Below are 13,689 nucleotides of genomic sequence, written 5' to 3' on the forward strand. Positions count from 1 at the left end.
TAATTACAAAGAGGAAAATAGTAACTTCATAGAGGAGTAACCTGGCAAGCACCCCCTCAACTACATAATCAGTTAACGTCCTCGATGATGTGAGCAAACATTATATATCTCCTGATGTGATGCACTGAGAAAACAGAACATCATTTCTTTGGTATTCTTGCCAAAAATGCATATATCCTCAAGCTAATCATTAGAAAACATCAGACAAACCCAAATTGAGGGAAATAAAAAAAACCCCAAAACAACTGGTGGCACTCCCTCCAAAAGTTTCAAATCATGAAAGAAAAAGGCCGGCTGAGGAACTGTCACAGACTGGAGAGTGGAGATATGGTAGCTAATTGTTGGTTTCTTTTTTTTTTTTTTTAAAGATTTTATTTATTTATTTGACAGAGATAGAGACAGCCAGAGAGACAGGGAACAAGCAGGGGGAGTGGGAGAGGAAGAAGCAGGCTCATAGCAGAGGAGCCTGATGTGGGGCTCGATCCCAGAACGCTGGGATCACGCCCTGAGCTGAAGGCAGACGCTTAACCGCTGTGCCACCCAGGCACCCCTAATTGTTGGTTTCTGCAATGAATCCTAGAGAATAAAGGAACATTATTGGGACTCTTGGTAAACTTCTACTGAAGATCTGTGATAAGTTAATAGTATTAAAACAATGTTAAGACTCTAGTTTCTATAATCAAACTATTTAAATGTTAATGTTAACATTAGGGGCTGCTGAACAAGGTGTACACAGGAACTCTTTATTTTTGCAGTTCTTTTGAAGACTGAAATTATTTCAATAGAGAATATTTTAAAAATCTCCAATAAGAGTAAAAAGTCAGTCACAGAGTTTACAATGCATATATCTGACTGTTGACTATATCCATAATATATAAAAAGCATCTACACATCGATGAAAAAAAGATGGCTCAAAATAGAAAGTCCTTGAAAAAACACTTCATAAAAGAGGATATTCAAATGGTCAATAAGCAAATGAAACAGTGAAATATCACTACAAGCTTATAAGAATAGATAAAATAAAAAAAGTAAATTGACAATGCTAAATTTTAGAAAGGATTTGGAGTAACTGAAACTTCCATCCATTGCTTACAAAAACTCTTTGGCAGAATTTGCCAAAACTCTGTACATATAACTTATGGCTAAGCATAGGTACCCCCAAAACATACTTATAACTCCAAACTGGAAAAAACTCAAATGCGTATCAACAGGAAGTAGGGTAAATAAATAGTGGAATGTTCATACAATGGAATACTGTACTGGAGCCATGAGAATGAACATGTTCTGACCACTTACAACATGGATGAATCTCAAAAAACACAATCTTGAGGAAAGGAGGTTAGATCTAAAAGAACACGTACTGTGTTAATTCCATTTATGTGAATTTCAAAAATAGTTTACATGTGAAACTAATCTGTGATGATATAAGTCAGAATAGTAATTACCTTTGGGTGGGATTAATGATTGGAAGAGGGCACAAGGAAGGTATCTGGGGTGCTGATGATACTTTAATTTTCCATCTAGGTGGTGCATATGTGGGCATATCCATTATGTAAAAATTCATCAAGCTGCTGTTAAAATTTGTAAACTTTACTCTCTGTATATTACATTTCAATTTAAAAGTCTATATTAAACAGGGGAGAACAAACCCCAAAGAAAGGGGATAATGTGAGATCGTTGGCTTCTTAGTACAGTGTGAAACATACTTGTTCAATATGGGTTTTACACACACACACTGTCTCTGGGTACACATAAGAGACCTCCATAGGATGAGACTATTCAGAAATTAATGCAGTTTATGGTAGAGGATTTGAGGTTCTGTAGAGTCTTTCGGATAAACATGTGGAGAGGCTGTTTTTGTCCACATTGAGAGGAAGGCCTGAGAGGGAGACACTTTCAGAGTTGGGAACACGAGTGGGAACAAAGGGAAAACTGCTCTTGCTCCTTGGCGATCACCAGACCTGGTTAAACTTTCTCCTCCTTCAAGATTATAAGTAAGGGGGGAAAGAACACCAAAAAACCTTTATGAAAGTTCTGTATAATGTAAATAAAACCCACTGTACAAAGTACTTTTTAAAAGATGTGTGAAATCATCAGCAAAACAAAAAGGCAACCTACTGAATTGGAGAAAATACTTGCAGATGATATATCCAACAAGGGGTTAATATGCAAAATACATCAAGAACTTCTACAGTCCAACACCAAAAATATCCCTAAACAGTCCAATTAAAAAAATGGGCAGAGGACCTGAACGGACATTTTTCCAGAGAAGACATGCAGATGGCCAACAGTTACATGAAAAGATGCTCTACATCACTAATCATCAGGGAGATGGAAATCAAAGCCACGATGAGACATCATCTTACATCTGTTAGAATGACTAAAATAAAAAAGATAAGAAATAACAAGTGTTGGTGAGGATGTGGAGAAAAAGGAATCCTACACTATTGGTGGAAATGCAAACTGGTGCAGCTACTGTAGACAACAGTATGGCGGCTCCTCAAAAAAAACTAAAAATGGAAATACCATATGATCCAATAATTTCACTATTGGGTATTTACCCAAAGAAAAGGAAAACCTTAATTTGAAAAGATACATGAACCCCTACGTTTGTTGCGACATGATTTACTATGGCCAAGACGTGGAAACAACCTAAGTATCCATCAATAGACGAATGTATAAGGAAGATGTAGTATGTGTACCCAATGGAATATTAGGCAGTCATAAAAAAGATGAGATTGTGCCATTTGAGACAACATGGATGGATCTAGAGGGTATTATTCTAAGTGAAATTGAGTCAGACTGAGAAGGACAAATACCATATAATTTCACTTATACGTGGAATCTAAAACAACAACAATAACAAATGAATAAACAGGCAAAAAGCAGAATCAGACCTATAAATACAAAGAACAAATTGATGGTTGCCAGAGTGAAGAGGGGTGAGGGGGTTGGGCAAAATGGGTGAAGGGGAGGGGGAGACACAGGCTTCCAGTTATGAATGAATAAGTCAGGGGAATAAAAGGCGTAGCCTTTGATAAGGAGTAGCCAATGATACTGTCATAGTGATGTATGTGGACAGATGGCAGCTACGTTTGTGGTGAATGTAATGCATCGACTTGTGCAATCACTATGTCATACACCTGAAACTAGTGTAACATTGTGTGTCAACCTTACTCAAATTAAAAAAAAGACAAAGGAAGCAGGAGATTCAGTGAAACAGTGAGACGTTTGAAGATCCTGCCGTGCTGGCTTTGAAGTTGAATGGAAAAGCCATAAGCCAGGGAATATAGACAGCATCTAGAAACTGGAGAAGTCAAGGAAACACGTTCTCCCCTAGGGCCTCCAGGAGGAACACAGCCCTGCTGACACCTTGATTTTAGCCCCATGAGACCATGTCGGACTTCTAACCCACAGAACTGGAAGGGTAATAAAGTTGTACTGTCATGAAAAAAAAAATGTGTGGAAGATCATCATAATAAAAGAAGAAAATTTAGGATGCACATGCTTTGAGTTATTAAAAGACAAAAAACTATGAAAGAGTATTTGAAGGGGGACTTGATAAAGATCAAAAGAGAACGGCCATAATTAACAAATGAAGCCATAGAAATTAAAACTCCATTGCAGAATTAAAATCTGTATTGGGGTTAGTTAATTCAGAATCTTTTATGTAATGTAGAAAAAAGAAAGCTATAAGAAAGAAATTATAGATTTGGGAGATAGAATATGAAGCTATGAATAATTGGTACCCTTAAGAACGGGACCAAATGAGAAGAGTAAAAACTGTAATTAAGTGTGTAACCAAAGATAGATAGAGAAAAGTTTCTGGATCTGAAAAAATTACCAGACACTGTAGACTGAGGAAAATGTTCTAGGCAGAATAAATAAAGTTGAGGAGCGTTATATATATGGTGGTGAAAATGTCAATTTCTAGTATAAAAACAATTTAAAGTCAAGCAGGAAAAATAAACAGGTTACTTGCAAGGATATAAAAGCCAGATTGTCCTAAAGGACCATGATGAGAGCACTGAGGCCCGACACGTGTAGAATGGGGCGCAAGGAATTGTTTTAAATTGGTACCCAAATGAAATACAAGAACAAAAAATAAAAGAGAAGATAGAACAAAAAACAATAACATTGATATTTTAGATGCATATTTTTGGGTTTTAATGGCAAAAATTGAGAAGTAAAAGAACATTAAACTAATATATCACTATTCAATTTTATAATTAGAAAATAATATAAGTTCACATATGATTTTGAAAAAAAAACTTGATTATGTTAATGAAAAACTAGCTCTATGTTGCCCAAATACTTAAATAAAATGAAAATATAGATATAAATGAGCTCTTTAGATATATGTATATATAAGACTAAAAGTGAGTTCCGCAAATGCTAACAGAGGTTAACTCTAGGTGTTGAGACCATGGGCGACTTTTATTATTCTCTCTTTGTTTTGTATCTTTCTAAACAGCAAAAAGATATTAAAGCTGCAAATCAATCAAAGTGAAAGGAAGCAATGTTTTCTGTTCATAAAGGTGAAAAGCAGAATCAAGGTACTATTCAAATGTTCAGCCAGATTTGTTTTCTTATTGGATCTGTGAATAATTGTGGACATCAAATGGGAAGAAGGCAGGAAAGTCTCTGAACCTGTTTCTAGGTTCTAATCATATTGATAATGCTTCAGGTTTGTCTCTTCTTTATGGAGCTATAAAATCTTTTTAGGGCCATTAGAGCTGCCTTATCTAATCCTAAAGGATATGTCATTCTCCACCTTTACAAAGCGAGGCTTATTATCTTAAGTAGAGCATCATTAGTGATCAGTCTCCTAACTGCATCAGAGCGCAAAGGTGATACGTAAGAGAGAAATTCAGGTACAGATAGCCTATAAATCCTGGAAGTTTAACTCCAAACTTAAATCTAGTTTTCTTGGGAGCTGAGCTGTACCACAATATGTCATAGGATGTTTTTAATCCAGAGCAGTCAGACCTAAGTGGTTGAGATAAACCATAATAAACACAAAACCCACAACAACCACGACAAAATAGCCAAGAGAACTTCTTGGTGTCTTTCCCCTAAGCCCACACACTAATAACAGCTGGTGGGATTTCAGCACACATTGGGGAAAAGAGGAAAGACACTCAAGTAAAGTTATCCTAAAATCAGAGAGAGGGGTTTGTTCCAAGGCCTGGAAAAGTGCTGGTCTTATGGCATCTGGGTGCAGGCCTTCCAGGATGAGGACCTGCCCAATATGATGTAGCCCCATGTCCATTTTCTTGCCACAGATGCACGTGAGAGAAAGACAATTCAAAAGAACCCCAATAGAACGAATCCAGAACAGCTTCTTCATTCTGCGCAAGCCTGAATTTTAACTTTCCCACATTTCACCAAAAGCTCCGTCCTGCCTCAGTATGGCTTTAGACTTGACCCATTCTTTAAATATCCTACCCCTTTAGTGTAGAAATTCAACAAAAATAATGAAAGAACCTAGATTAACAAGTTTATTGACTGATACATAAGTGGTAGTGAGGGTGACCCAATTCTAATGCCAGCCTGAGATTTGGCAACGTAGGGAGTTTAGATATGACCACTTTGCTTCTTTCAAGCTCAATGAAGACATAGTTTAGCCTTTCTAGTTCAACACAGTTTAATTTTTACATGCTTCCTGTTGATTTTAAGAACGACCTGTAGCTTACCTCCTCCTCCCCGCTATCCCACTGCTACACACAACATTATGGGCCGACACATGCAGCAGGTGTAGGGGGCTTCAGGCAACATCAGTGAAGGAGAAGGATTAGAAGTTATATCTGGTGAAGAATTCTGAAAGATGGTGAGTGAAACCCTACTTCCTTTGCCTCCACTCCCAACTCCAATCTATTTGCTTCTCCAGAACCACATGGTTGGTGGAACTGATGGGCAGCTGGATCCGAGTGAGGTCTTGGGCTGTGGGAATCCAAGTGAGGAGAGTGGGTGGGGCCTTCCTCTCTGTGGGCTGGGTAAGCACTTGGGAAGCGACATTAGAGACCCCTAGGGTGAAGCAAAGGCTCTTGAGAAGAGCTGGGCTTGCAGAGGTCTGTGTCCCTCACACTCTGCCCCGACTGGGAGAAGGACGATCAAAATCAGCTTTGTATAAATATGCCAGGTATTGCAGCCCATAACAGGCCAAGAATCAGCTGAAGGAGTGGGTTGAGTCTTTCCAGGCAGTAGGCTGGGAGAACATCAGACATGAACTCCAATGCATCAATGACAACGATAACAAAATAACAACTGATCTAAGGGATCTTGTAGAAGAAAGGTGAGTAGTCAGTACAAATAGAACACTTCTTGGCAAAACAGAGTTGTCAGAAGAGACAGAAGATAAGCAAGAACAAAAAAATCAGAGCATATAAGGAGATTCAAGTATAGCACAAACAAGACTTTCTTTTTTTTTTTTTTTTTTTTTTAAAATTTTTTTTTTTTNTATTTATTTGACAGAGATAGAGACAGCCAGCGAGAGAGGGAACACAAGCAGGGGGAGTGGGAGAGGAAGAAGCAGGCTCATAGCAGAAGAGCCTGATGTGGGGCTCGATCCCATAACGCAGGGATCACGCCCTGAGCTGAAGGCAGACGCTTAACCGCTGTGCCACCCAGGCGCCCCGAGACTTTCTATAAGTAGAAATGAATTGATTCAATGGCAGATCTGAAAGAGAAGATAATTTTTGAGATAGGAATTTGTGGAAAAATATCAAGAAATGGAAATCATTAGGGAAAAGGTTGGATCCCTAAGACCCATTACGTGCATTGTAGGAGTTCCAGAAGGAGAAAGAGGAACTGAAGAAAGGGGGCCAATAACTAAATAGTAGCATGAAATGTCCCAGATTTGAAAAAGAGAGGTAACTCTGCACACTGAAAGAGCTCACCAGGTTCCAGGAGGATGCCTGAAAAAGGATGTATTGAGGCATGGTTACAACTGTAAGAAGAAAATAGTCCAAAAGTTGAAAATGGTTACAAGAGATTGTTGGGTGTTTTTGCCATGCAGTGTTGGGCTTGACTTTCTTTTAACTGAGCTATTTTACAGGTCTGCGAGTGGCTGAGGTTAATGTGCTGATTTTTGTCTGGGAGAGAGAAAGTAGTTTCTGTGCGGTGGAACAGATAACCCCAAAGGATATAGTGTAGGGTACTGTAAGACTTTAAACAGGTTTGTTTTTTTTTAAATCTACCCAGCAATTTTATTTTAACATTCCTTTATTAAATTACCTGTAGATACTTACCTTCTTGAATTCTTGTTGAACCTTTAAAAAACATAGTTTAATGATTTTCTCCCTATTTAAGGAGTTTAAAAAAACCACTGGCAAGTGTTCATGTTAAATTGCATGAGAATCATGGTTTTACCTTTTTGAAAATGATCCTTGTAACAGTTTTGGCGATCATCCACTGAAATGCCCAAGTGCACTCACCTGAAGATCTGCTTTGCTGGAGAAGTCACCTCACTGCTGCTTATGCTCACTCCTGCCGGTCTTCTTGGCCCCTGCAGGAAAAGCCAAGCAGCAATAGAAGTTTAGCTTGGCTGTCGCTCTGTTTCTTGTTTTGTTTTTTTCCCCCTTTCTCTCTCTCTGTATTGATTGTGTGGTTTTGCTTTTCTCTGGTTCCTATATGGTCAATAAAAGCATTCCCCATTGGTGGCGGCAATGGCTGGGGATTTGGTTTTATGGTCTGACCACTGGTGATCTCTGTCAAATGGATGATGGAGATCCAGTCTCTGAAGGGTGGGATATGACAAATTTGATTTGTTAATCTTCTTCTGTTTGCCTCCTTGTGAGCTCAAATCAATTGAAAAGTATTTTGTGACCATTGGGAAGGGAGCAGCTTTTCAGATCTAAACTGGTGAGTTCTTGTGTTTCTGGCTTTACTTCTGATCCGTAGCTGAAGTCATACAACTGGGCCAAAGCTCGGTGTTTGTGATTCGCCTGCTGTGGGTGAATATGAAATATCTTCTTACTTCTGGAGGGTTATTAGTAAATTAGATTGCAGGGTCTATTAAATTAAAGCAATTCTGCTCTGATGGGGTTTTAGACATATATGAAGTGCTAATATAAACTGAATATCCCAGAATTCACAGAAAATGAGAAAAAGGACTCTTGTTTTTCCTTAGGGAAGTATTGTTCTGTGAAATATTTATTTCAGTTTCATATGTGATGTGTGCTAGATTAAGATGGGAAATGATGATGCCTATAGGATATACTGTAGTAAAGCTGCTGTTGTCAGAGTGGTCTGAGGAAGACCCTTCGGGAGGTCTGTGAGGCCTGATCTCTCCTAATCTGTATAGGGCAGATTTTCTTCATATGCTTCAATCAAAACATCTCTCAACAGATTGAGTGTAGAAGCAGGTATGAGAATTCAGCTGTCTTCTTTTAAGCCAGGCATTTTCAAAGCCTGGTATTTTTAAGATTAAAATTAAAAAAAATTTTAAGCCAGACATTTTCAAAACAGTAAAACAATTCCATGCTTCAACTTTTTGGTTTTAGAAAAAAATATAAAAAACAGACATTTAAAATTGAAAATGCTATTTATGTTAACCCGTTTATTCTTTTTAAATGAATTTTTTAAATTGATGCTTTAACTGCTAATATGGTGGATAGCAATAGCTATAACCTGCATAAAACAAGTACTTTGGAATTCTCAACAATTTGATGACCATGGCAAATATGAAACAAAGGACTTCAGGCCTTGAAACTAATCTTTTACTACTGTAAATGTACTAGGCTTTTGAGGAAAAAAAAATCCTTCTTATAGAAACTGCTAGCTCAGGACATATTAAGAATCCAAGTCACATAATGAAGGTGACTCTTGACAAGTTAGACTGGTTTAATAATTTTATCAGTGTTCAGTGCAATACAGTATATATATGTATATATACATATATATATATATACACACACATATATAAAACATGATTTGGGTGTATTTTCTCATGAGGAGACTAGTTTAATGTGAATAATATGAAGTTCCTAAACCTCCTGCTTTGGCTTACTAACCAAATAAACTAACACTGCAGACATGTGATGCTTAGGATTATAAAAATGTAAATTTGTCTTCATAACTCTGAGGACATTTTTATAGCAATAATTATTTTTGTAATATGTCAGTTTGAACATCATTTCCAAGAGATGTAGTCAACTTAAAACCTTGGAATTTAAAAAATTCGCATTAATCAGAAGATATTCAATAGTTTATAAGTATTATTGATACTGAAACCTTGATTGCCAAACATAATTTCAAGTTCATATCCTTTTGTATCTGATTTTGATACCCCAAAAAGTGACTATATCTTTGTGATCTTCGTGTTAATGAATGTTTTATTTTTGCCACTTTCTGAAGGTGTGAAGTGTATGTGTAGCTGGAGAAAGTTTTGTTACCAGTATTCATGAATCTTGTAGACTGATAAAAACATTAAGTACGATACATTTCTCAATTTTCTATCTTCTAGTTTGCTCTGCAAAGTAGACGTTTAGTTAAAAGTTATAATTAATATGGGTAGCTTGAGACTATAGTAGAAGCCATAGTGAGAGAGAAATGCAACAGTGTATGTACTTCTGTTTTTCAAGAAAAAAAGAGAATGATTTATCCTAAATTAAATGTCAGTTTGTTCCAGAATAGAAGAGAAAATAGTGAAGGATAAAATCTGAGTTGGTATAGCAAGTCGTAGAGAATTTAAGGAAAGAGAATTTTATTTGTCTTGAATTATAATAACTTAGTCTGAAAAGAAGCTATGAAATGTGTTAAAATTTTGGCAAAGTTTTTCCTATTTTGAAGAACTTATTCATGATAATTTAAGGAACAAAAAGGAGCTTGTGAAGTTTTTACTGCCAAACATCGTATTAGTGAAAAACTAGAATTTAGCTTTCTTCCTGCTAAAATGATAAATTAGTCTAAGAACTCTTAATAAGGGGTAGTAAAATATTATTCTGCACCCTCTGTGAAATCTATTCAGATAGTAGAGACTCCATATCTCATTAGAATAATTTTCTCTCCTCTATACTTTTATAATGTCCTTCATTATGTTTTTAAAAAGCAAAAATAAAGAACAAAGTTTTCTCACTTTGAAAGAGTTAAAATTTCTTACAATCACATTACTTTGCTGAAAGGTATTTTAAAATACTTCGTTGATACTTTGTTTATATAGATAACTAAGTACTAGTCTCAGCATCCGTGATGCTATTTTCATGAAGTGATAAAATCTTCTCTTTTGATTTTACCTTCTCAAGTTCGGACCCCAGATCAGAAGAATAAAATCAGTATGTCTTTTGCACCTAAAATTACCTTTGAGGAAACCAGAGGGCCCTAGGAAATTAAAAAGATTTATTATTTTACCTTATAAAGAAGAATGGTAGAAATAATTAGGAGTGTTTGGTATGTTCCATATTTCACAATTAGTTTGATGCTATTGTAAGAACTACATGGGAGCAATTGTCAAATCAGAAGACATGTTCAATCTTCCCTTGTTAAGTTTGTATAGGTAAAATGTTATTAACATAAAATTTTCAGAAATTGTACATTTTATGAGAAGACCCTTGAGATTTATTCTTATTTTTATTCTCAGGAAAAGCATTGATCAAACCCTTACAAAAATAGTTTTGTGTATCCCATTAAAGAATATTATTTTCCTCCATCCTGATACTATTGGTCGCTGTAGTCAGTCAACCATTGTCATCCAATTTCATTATTAAGCAAATTTCAGCTTCCCTTAGATATTTGCCTGAAGGCTCTTCTATAAGCTACCAGTTAGTAAAATGTATTTCAACAAAGAAGAATAGTTTCAGAGCCTCATGGGGTGGACCGTACCAGGTACTTTGTGGATACTTTAAAGAATAGACGGTCGGATACATACTTCTGAGCTTTCAATGCTTAGACAACTTTCAGAGTTTACCAATGGACTGAGTGAGGAATTTTAGGACTTTTTCTAGTCCTGAAGCAGACATACATGAGGAAGGCAGACTCTTTGGTCCAAGGTCCAGTGCAACAAGAGTGAATTACATGGGACTAAATAAACCGATAAGGAAAGTTAAATTGTGATTATTTGAAATGTCATTATTTTCACTGTTCCGTTTTTTAATGGATATCTGAAGAATTTCTTTCTGTTTGTTCATAAACTATCACTAGCTCTTGCTTTAGTAAACTGTGTTTTTTTATAGCTGAAATAAATACTTTAATGGTATCTGGTCTTCATTGACCCTCAAAATTCAGAAATAATTCTCTTTCATATTCAATACTAAATACACTTCAATAGATACAAAATTATTCGCATAGGTTCAGTAAAAATCTGTCTTCCTTCTTACTAGTATAATATTGGGCAAACTGATTGTGCAACCGAGTCCATACATGTAGTGTCATATCTGAGAATAAACCTCATTCAATTGGGTATGACATGCCCACTTTTCATAAACAAGGTTTGGTTTTATGTAAAAAGCCTATGTTACCTACCATGTGTTCCTTCTCAGAAAATCACTTGGTGAAAGACTCCAATCAAACAAGAAATGAACCACATCTGAAAGTAAAATAAGGTAAGATGAAGAGAGAAAACAGTGAGAATCTATTTATTTATTTATTTATTTATTTATTTATTTATTAAAGATTTTATTTATTTATTTGACAGAGATAGAGACAGCCAGCGAGAGAGGGAACACAAGCAGGGGGAGTGGGAGAGGAAGAAGCAGGCTCATAGCAGAGGAGCCTGATGTGGGGCTCGATCCCAGAACACCGGGATCACGCCCTGAGCCGAAGGCAGACGCTTAACCGCTGTGCCACCCAGGCGCCCCTAGAATCAATTTAAATTATCCATTAAATAGAAAATGATAGGTTGTCTGGAAACATTTAAGAGCTTAAATCAGGTCTCCTGCAATGGGAAGAACCTACTATAAGGAAAATTCAAATAATTCAAATAATAGTCTAGAACAAAAAGTACTAAAATGTAGCGAACTATCTCAATAAAAGCAAGAATTGAGTTGGAGGGGGCAGATGTAAAAGCATTCCAAATGTCTCATGGGACAAGGGGAGGGTACAGGAAGTGGTTAGAACATGTTGGGCTGGAGAACATGTTTGTGGGGAAAACACTTGGTATCGTATTTCAAATATCAGTAAAGACAAAGGCATCTGATTATGAGAGCAGGTAAATGGAAGTTATCTCAAATTAATAAGGAAAAAGTGGAATGAGTAGTAATTAGATTTTATCAGAAAAAAATGAGAAAAGGAAGCAATGTCAATGAAAAATTAGTAATAAGCATAAAGAAAGTTGGAAGAGGTAAGATAAAAAATATCAGCCATTTGACTAAGTAAAAATGCACTGTATTCTGTTATTAAAAGAGAGAGTGTCAGATTGAGTTAAAACCCAAAATGTGGCCACATGATTCTTAGAAGAAATTTCCTTAAGGCCATGGCCCCTTCCTAATCTTGACAGGAAAATCACCAGTTGCTTGCAGAGAAACCTCCAGGTTCATGAACCTTTGGTTCTGGGAATCAAAACCTGATACAACCACACAGAACTTTATTATTTGGCTGTGTTCATTAAAATCATTTTCCTATTTGATCGAACTCAGTAGCATGATTTTTAAGAATCCAGGAAACTCTTGCCCAGGAAGATAAAATTGCAAATAACTTTGTTGTTTGTTTCAGGAACTCTCCCCAAATCCATTAGTCTGAACACTAGACTACTCAATTTACCCTCATCGCAATATATGTATCCCTTTTCAGAATTATATATAACAGCAAATGGCTTTATTCTTCAAGATTCACTTTGAAATCTTGCCTCGCTGTGTTCACCAATCCTAAACTTTTATGTCAAAAACTTGACCTATCCTAATCAAGTTCCCCTCTGTCTTCCTGTATAAAAAACCCACCTAAACTAGACCCCTAGAGCCTCATTAAATGCCCTATCTTTGCTCTCCTCCCCCTGAAATCTACTAAAAATCCTTCAAAGACGTGATCTCCTGCACTGCAGTAAGCAGTATGCTGTGTTGCTCTTTCAACAAGTTGTCTTGGTGACATTTTCAGGAAGTCAGTATTTGACAATCTAGAAGTAAGAAATTGTCCTACAATTTCTGAAACAATTTCAGACCACTGAAAGTCTGATTGATTTATTCATGTTATTTGAACAAATGGCTTCCTTTCTGCGAAGAACTCTTACGTTGTTTAATTATGAGACACTGGTGTGCTGGAGCTGGCTTGTATCAGCTCTCGCCAACTTGTAGAGTTGATTTTCAAATAACAAAGTGCTTGCAAGCTGTTCATTAAATATTGCTAGCTTTAAATTAGCCATGGTAGAAGTATTTACAGCAAATACCACAAATCAGAGAGGGGTAGACCAGCACACCACTGTTTATTGCTGGATTATTTTCATGTGGGATCCTTAGAGATCCTTTGCTTATTTTGGGAGATAGGATGAAAAACACCCCCCTCTTAGGAGATAAAAAATTTAAAGCCTTGTTATTATCAGAAATGTATTCATATTTTTCCATTTCCAAAAATTATTATGGAGAATGATACGTGTACCAATAGAAGAATTTATTAAGTCTCACAGCTCTGATATTTTCCTAATTCCATCACTTCTACTCTACTGTTGATAAAATTTTAAATAGGGGAACTGAATGCATACAAAGTTCTACATGTAGGATTTTTAAGTTATTTGATATATTGCAGAAAATCAGCTTGGAAGGA

Source organism: Ailuropoda melanoleuca, chromosome 20, assembly GCF_002007445.2.
Source record: "Ailuropoda melanoleuca isolate Jingjing chromosome 20, ASM200744v2, whole genome shotgun sequence".
Classification (NCBI taxonomy): Eukaryota; Metazoa; Chordata; class Mammalia; order Carnivora; family Ursidae; genus Ailuropoda; species Ailuropoda melanoleuca.